Raw genomic sequence first — 7,500 nt, forward strand, 5'->3', positions numbered from 1 at the left:
ATTGCAATGTTTCATATTGCAATGTTTCATATTATTATTTCTAAAACATTTTAGATGTTCATATTAATACCACAGAAACTTTTCCCGACAGAATTTTGATACTGCATGTCCAGGTGTAGGTAAAGAAGCTACAATACGCTATTGTGTCCCCAAGTTTATTACATGTGAGCTATTGACAAATTACATTAATACAATGTGATGTATTGTTTCGGAAAATAGAACATACAGGCTATATATACAGGGGTTGGACAAAATAATGAAAACACCTTAAAATTTCAAACAAATTTATTTCAATACAGAGTAGGACCGCCTTTGGCAGTAATTACAGCTTCAACTCTACGAGTTATGGATTCGTACAAAGTTTGAATTGTTTCCAAAGGAATGTTTGTCCATTCTTCAGCTAAAACAGTCTCCAGTTCTTGTAGTGATGATGGTGGAGGATATCGACTCCTTACTTGTTTTTCTAAAATGCACCATAAATGTTCAATAATATTGAGATCTTGGGACTGTGGTGGCCAGATAAGATGTTCAACTTCACTAAAATGTTCCTCGTGCCATTCAGTAACAACTTTAGCTGTGTGAATTGGTGCATTATCATCCTGAAAGATTATGTTACCCTCCGGAAACAGTTCCGCAAACATAGGATGAATTTGATCAGATAAAATGCTTAAATAGTCTTCACTATTAATTCTGCTATGAAGGGAAACCATTCGGCCGGCGGATTTCCAAGATATAGCCTGCCCCCGCTGGATCATCACAGATCCTCCTCCGTATTTAACAGTTGGAAGAAGGCACCCTGGGTCAAATGCTTCTTTTGGCTGTCTCCACACGTATACTTAGCCGGAGGTCGAAAATAAGGTAAAGGATGATTCGTTCGAGAAAATAACATTCTCCACTACTCTAGGGACCAATTCTGTAGGTTTATACTCCTCTCTAAATGCTTTGCAACGTTTGTTTTTGAAAGTAGTGGTTTTCTGATTGCAGCCCTCCCTTGAAATCCGACTTTGTGCAGCTCCCGGCGAACAGTTTTTGTGGAAACTGGGTTCTCGAGGTGGTCATTGAGCTCTGCAGTAATTTTGGGAGCTGTACTTTTGTGATCCTTTCTAACAATTCGCGTAAGAGCCCGACGGTCCTTCTCTGAAAGTTATGGTTTTCTTCCGGAGTTTTGTTTCGATGAGGAGGTTTTTCCCTCTTCCTCAAAGGCTGTCATTACTTTCGAGACAGTACTTCTTGATACACCAAACATTTCGGCTGTTTTCGTTTCGCTAGTGCCTGCCATACGAACACCAGCAATTTGACCTCTTTGAAAGTCCGATAGATCTGTTATTTTAATGAATTTTAATTACCTTTTTCTGATGATATCTGAAAAGAAACAGCAATTTTAGCAAAACATATTAAGCAACACAAATAATAAATCAAAAAACATAAAATTAAACAAGCTTCTGACGGTTTTATAGATATTTCAAAATCATGATGCTATAATGCTAGCTGTTTCCATTATTTTATCCAACCCCTGTATCATTTATATTATAGCTATCGTAGATATAAGGTATGAACTATAGTGATGGCCTACTTCTGTATCGTATACGTTATATTATAGTTATTGTAGCTGTCCCTTTTGATATGGCCTGTAGTGACAACTGACATCTATACTATGAATGGTTTTGCTTCTGTTTTGTATAAAAAGAATAAAGTTTGCTTTTTTCAACATTTATATCTGTGACATTCAGTTCGCAGAAGTATTAGCGCTGTAAAGCAATGCCTTTGTTGTTGTTCACAATAGTTGTTCTATTTTCTCGTTTACTGTCGCCTTACGCTTGGTTTTCAAGAGTTCTAAATCTAATCCAATCATCTTTTGGCGAACTTTGTTGTTGAGGTAAAATGAAAATAGATTTACTACTTTTAATACCTCACTGCACTACAGGTTAATATTTCTTTAGACTTCTGGCTACCCCCCACACACGCACACACACACACGCACATGTACAAATCACACACACGCACAGGTGACGCGCGCGCACACACACACACACACACACAAACATGTATATCGTCTAACATGTATACTAAAAAATTAATACAAACAGCTAGGTGCAATATAAGATCATGAAAGAAAAATTTCATCGTCACTAATTGTGACTAAGAGTGCTGAATAGCACCTATATTGCAAGAATTAAAACCCTTAATGTATGTGTGTATGTATATGTACTTAAATATATAAGTATATATGTAAGTATATGTGTGTGGGTGGGTCAGAATGAAAAGGTCTTGGCAGTGTACAGAGAAGTCGCGTGGCCTAGTGGTGAGGGTATTCGGCTTACCATCATAATGTCATGCGTTCGATTCCCGGGCTGGACGGCTAACTGTGTCTTTGAAAACGATATATAATTTCACGTTGCTCCAGTCAACTCAACTGAAAATGAGTACCAGCCGAGCGCTGCTGCAGTCCTCCCTCCCTCTAGCTGTCAGATCTTGGAATATGACGCTGGGTCAAAGGGTAAGACAGTCAAGCGGGCGCCTATGCCTGCTCACGCACAACAACATAAGCACCTAAAACATTTGGCGAAAGACAGCAATGGTACGTGTTACCAAGCCGTACTCGTTCATGAGTAAAGGCCAACTTCTTACAGGTAATGTACATAATAATAATAATAATAATAATAATAATAATAATAATAATAATAATAATAATAATAATAATAATAATGATAATAATGATAATAACTATTATAAAATAACCACCATAGGACTGCAAAAATACCTACTCCAGAAGCAAGGGAAACTAATACAAATAGCCACAAAACACGAGCAAAACAAAAAACTGTTTTCAGTATTTAAGGAAGCTGACAAATACAAACAAGAAATCAATCTACCTAACAAATACGAAGAAGAAGAAGAAGAAACAACAAAAGCGATAAAACAAATGAAATCCAAACTAAAACTAGAACAGCAACGGACCATGATAAAACGATGGCAAGAAAAGCCCCTACATGGTAAATACTGGGCTAAACTAAATGCGAAAGAAATAGACAGAGAAAAATCCCAGCAATGGCTGAGAAGCTCAGGACTCAAAGCAGAGACTGAAGGATTTTTAATTGCTGCACAAGACCAAAGCCTCCCCACCAGAAATTACCAAAAACACATAATGAAAAGAAATATAACAAGTAACTGTAGAATATGTGGAGATCGACAAGAAACAATAAATCATATTATCTCTGGCTGCCCAGTCCTGGCTAAGAAGGAATATATTCACAGACACGACAGAGCTGGGACCTATATACACTGGAAGCTATGCCAACATTATGGAATAGCAACAGAAAAAAGATGGTATAAACACACGCCAGAAAAGGTCACAGAAAACGAGAAAGCAACCATACTCTGGGATATGCCAATACACACAGATAGAGAAATTAAGGCAAATAGACCAGATATAGTTGTCAAAGATCATGAAGGAAAAAAATGCCTTCTAATTGATGTTTCAATACCAGCAGATGACAACGTTTCTCTAAAAGAAATGGAAAAACTTTCAAAATACAAAGACCTGGAAATAGAGATAACTCGAATGTGGAATCTAAAAACAGAAACAATTCCTATCATAGTAGGTGCCTTAGGTATAATAAAAAAATATTCAGACAAATACATAACAAAAACACCAGGACTTACAAATATATATAACATACAGAAAATTGCACTACTGGGTACTGCACACATTCTACGCAAAACACTTTCAATACAGTAAACATAAGAGCACCACAGCAAACCACAGCACATACCCAAGGCGCACAGAGCTGCGCTCGGTAGTGAAGTGAAAGTACGTTATAAAAATAAAACTACTTAATAATAATAATAGTAATAATAGAAGAAGAAGAAGAAATAGAAGTGACCAAGATGTGGAGAATGAAAAGCAGCACAACACCAGTGGTGATTGGAGCGTTAGGGCTAATTAAAAAGGGCTTTGATAAGCAGCTCAACAAACTCCCTTGCAGTGTTAACGTGGGAGAACTTCAGAAAATAGTGTTGCTAGGTTCCGTACACATTTTACGCCGTGTACTCTCCATGAGATGAGGACCTGCTGTGATGACCCCGGTTTAGCAGAAGACAACGGACCATATTTTATTTAATAATAATAATAATAATAATAATAACAATTATAACAATTATTTCTACTCTAGGCACAAGGCCTTGAAAATTTAGTGGGGGGAAAGCGGTTAGTCGATTACATCGACCCCGGTGGATAACTGGTACTTATTTCACCGACCTCGAAAGGATGAAAGGCAAAATCGATCTCGGCGGAATTTGAACTCAGAACGTAGCGGCAGACGAAATACCGCTCAGCATTTCGCCCGGCGTGCTAACGCTTCTTCCAGTTCTCTACCTTAATAATAACAGAAACGAGAATACTAAAAATGAACCAGACCGCTCTCAAAAATTAAGTTAAAAAGAAAAGGAAAAATAATCCCGAATCCTTGTCCGGTACCGGATCGATCCTACAACCTAATCTGTTCGTGTCAGTCACGAGACCAAACATCCTTGAAAGTTTCATCCGAATCCTTCCAGCTGTTCTTGACATATCTTGTCCACGGACAAACAAACAAACACACACGACTGAAAGCAATACATTTGCCTTCGCTAAGGCGGAGGTAATAGTCCTTTCTACTAAAGGCACAAGCCTGAAATTTGGGGGGAGGGGACTAATCGATTACATCGACCCCACCCCCACCCCACGTGTTTCACTGCTACTTACTTTATCAACCTCGAAAGGATGAAAGGCAAAGTCAACGTCGGCGGAATTTGAACTTAGAACATAAAGATGAACGAAACGCCACTAAGCATTTGCCCGGCGTACTAACAATTCTGCCAGATCACCGCCTTAACAACAACAACAACAACAACAACAACAACAGCAATAATAATAATAATAATAATAATAATAATAATAATAATAATAATCCTTCTAGCATGGCCTGAAATTTGTGGAAGGGATATTAGTCGATTACATCGATCTCGGTACTTGACAGGTACCTAGTTTATCTGAACTCAGAACATTAAGACAGACAAAATGCTGCTAAGCATCTTGTTCAGTGTGCTAACGATTCTAATAGCTCATCGCTTTATATATTAATAATACTTTCAAATTTTGGCAGGGGGTCAGCAATTTTAGGAGAGGGATAGGTCGATTCCATCGACCCAGTATTTTATCGCCCCCGAAATTAAGACATGTAGAATCGACCTCGGTGGAATTTGAGCTCAGAACATAAAAACGAGATGAAATGCCTCTGAGCGTGGTAATGATTTTGACAGCCCGCTATCTTAATAATAAAAAAAATTGTCAACAATTATGAAGGTCGTTTCTTCAGAACGATCTTCATAACAATAAGTTTATTTACTCAAAGGTGTACAAAAGTTCTCCCAATTTTCTCACCGTAATAAATGAAATACCGCTTTAAAAATTTTTTTTATAGTACTCGAAAATCAGTCTCTGTCACGACCACATTGATTTATAGTCAGCTAACAACATACTGGTTGTCACTGACAGGTCAATAAAATCTTGTGACGTGTGAAAATTTGTTCAGAGACAAAATTTAATTTAAAATATTTTGTAGTGAAGTGAGTGAAATATTTTCAAGCATTACGTGTCACACCCATACGAATGTCTGACACTCCCGAATCAGAAATGTGGATAAAGAGGATTACAATTTGCTTAGTGTGTTGTTTAGATACTCTTAGTTGATAAATGTCTGGTTCCTCTCTTTTACTTGTTTCAGCCATTTGATTGCGGCCATGCTGGAGCACCACCTTTAGTCGAGCAAATCGACCCCTGGACTTATTCTTTGTAAGCCTAGTACTTATTCTACCGTTTTTTTTTTTGCCGAACTGCTAAGTAACGGGGACGTAAACACACCACCATCGGTTGTCAAGCGATGTTGGGGGGATAAACACAGACACACAGACATATACACACACAGACATATACACACACAGACATATACACACACATACATATATATATACATATATACGACAGGCTTCTTTCAGTTTCCGTCTACCAAATCCACTCACAAGGCTTTGGTCGGCCCGCGACTATAGTAGAAGGCACTTGCCCAAGGTGCCACGCATTTGGAATGAACCCAGAACCATGTGGTTGGTAAGCAAACTACTTGCCACACAGACACTCCTGCGCCTCTGTTTTACTTTTTATTTTTACAAACCCATTCTTTTATTAGTTTCAGGGGATATTTCCGTAGTTTTAGAAAACCTTTCAGTGCACCTAGTTGCAATATTCGTTGAGCATATGCCTTTTGCTATACAGTATGGGGTATTTCGTTTGATGTATGATAGATAACATAAATAAGAATTCAAATACTGGGGCGTATTCATTTTTGTATAGCATATTTTTGTTTGTGATCCTGGTATCACATAATTTTACTAGAATGTCCAAGAATAGTCGTTCCTGTTCATTGATTTCCATTGAGAATTTTATAGACGGATGAAGGGTGTTTAAGATGTTATGAAATGTAATTCGTCCTTTGATCTGTTCCAAAAGCAAAAATAAGTAGTCGTCGAGAAAAAGTTCCCACTCTTCATTGTTATACTTTATAGTTTCGTTTGAATCTCCATTCTATTTCGTGAAATAGTTTCCTTTTAGGAATGTCATTACTATATTTACATTAGTGTGGCACTATAGTGCTCACAAGTATTCCTTTAATCTGTCTATATTTTCTCCCGTCAAAGTCGAAGGATGTTTTCTTCCAGTATTATTGAAGTGTTTTGATGAAGACTTCTGTTAGAAAGTATTATTTAACATGCCTAGGTATTTCGTCAATCTTTACATTCTGAGTTCAAATTTCACCCAGGTCGACTTTGCTTTTCATCCTTTCGGGGTCGATAAATTAAGTACTAGTTGCGTACTGGGGTCGATCTAATCGACTGGTCCCCTCCTCCAAATTTTCGGGCCTTGTGCCTAGAGTAGAAAAGATTATTTAATATGCCTAAGGCGGCGAGCTGGCAGAAACGTTAGCACGCCGGGCGAAATGCTTAGCGGTATTTCGTCTGTCGCTATGTTCTGTGTTCAAATTCCGCCGAGGTCGACTTTACCTTACATCCTTTCGGAGTCGATTAAATAAGTACCAGCTATGCAGTGGGGTTGATGTAATCGACTTAATCCCTTCCCTCACATTTGAGGCTTTGTGCTTCCAGTAGAAAGAATCAACATGCTTCTGTGCTTTCTTATCTGTCAGCCAACTATAAAACAATGTGGTTGTTCACTTTAAACAGAGACGCTGAGCGCTGGACAACACAACAGCAAAATAGAATTAAGCACTGTTTACGTTCATTTCCTCAGGAAAATTCAAAGTATAAATTATAATTAAGCTAAGAAATTATACGTTTATTATTTTATTACTTCTAAGTTTTTCTTTATATTACTAATATATGTGTGCGTGTGCATGAGTGTGTATATTCATATATATATATATATATATATATATATAGTAGAAACAG

The sequence above is a fragment of the Octopus bimaculoides genome, chromosome 18 (genome assembly GCF_046866305.1).
Source record: "Octopus bimaculoides isolate indiv1 chromosome 18, ASM4686630v1, whole genome shotgun sequence".
Taxonomy (NCBI): Eukaryota; Metazoa; Mollusca; class Cephalopoda; order Octopoda; family Octopodidae; genus Octopus; species Octopus bimaculoides.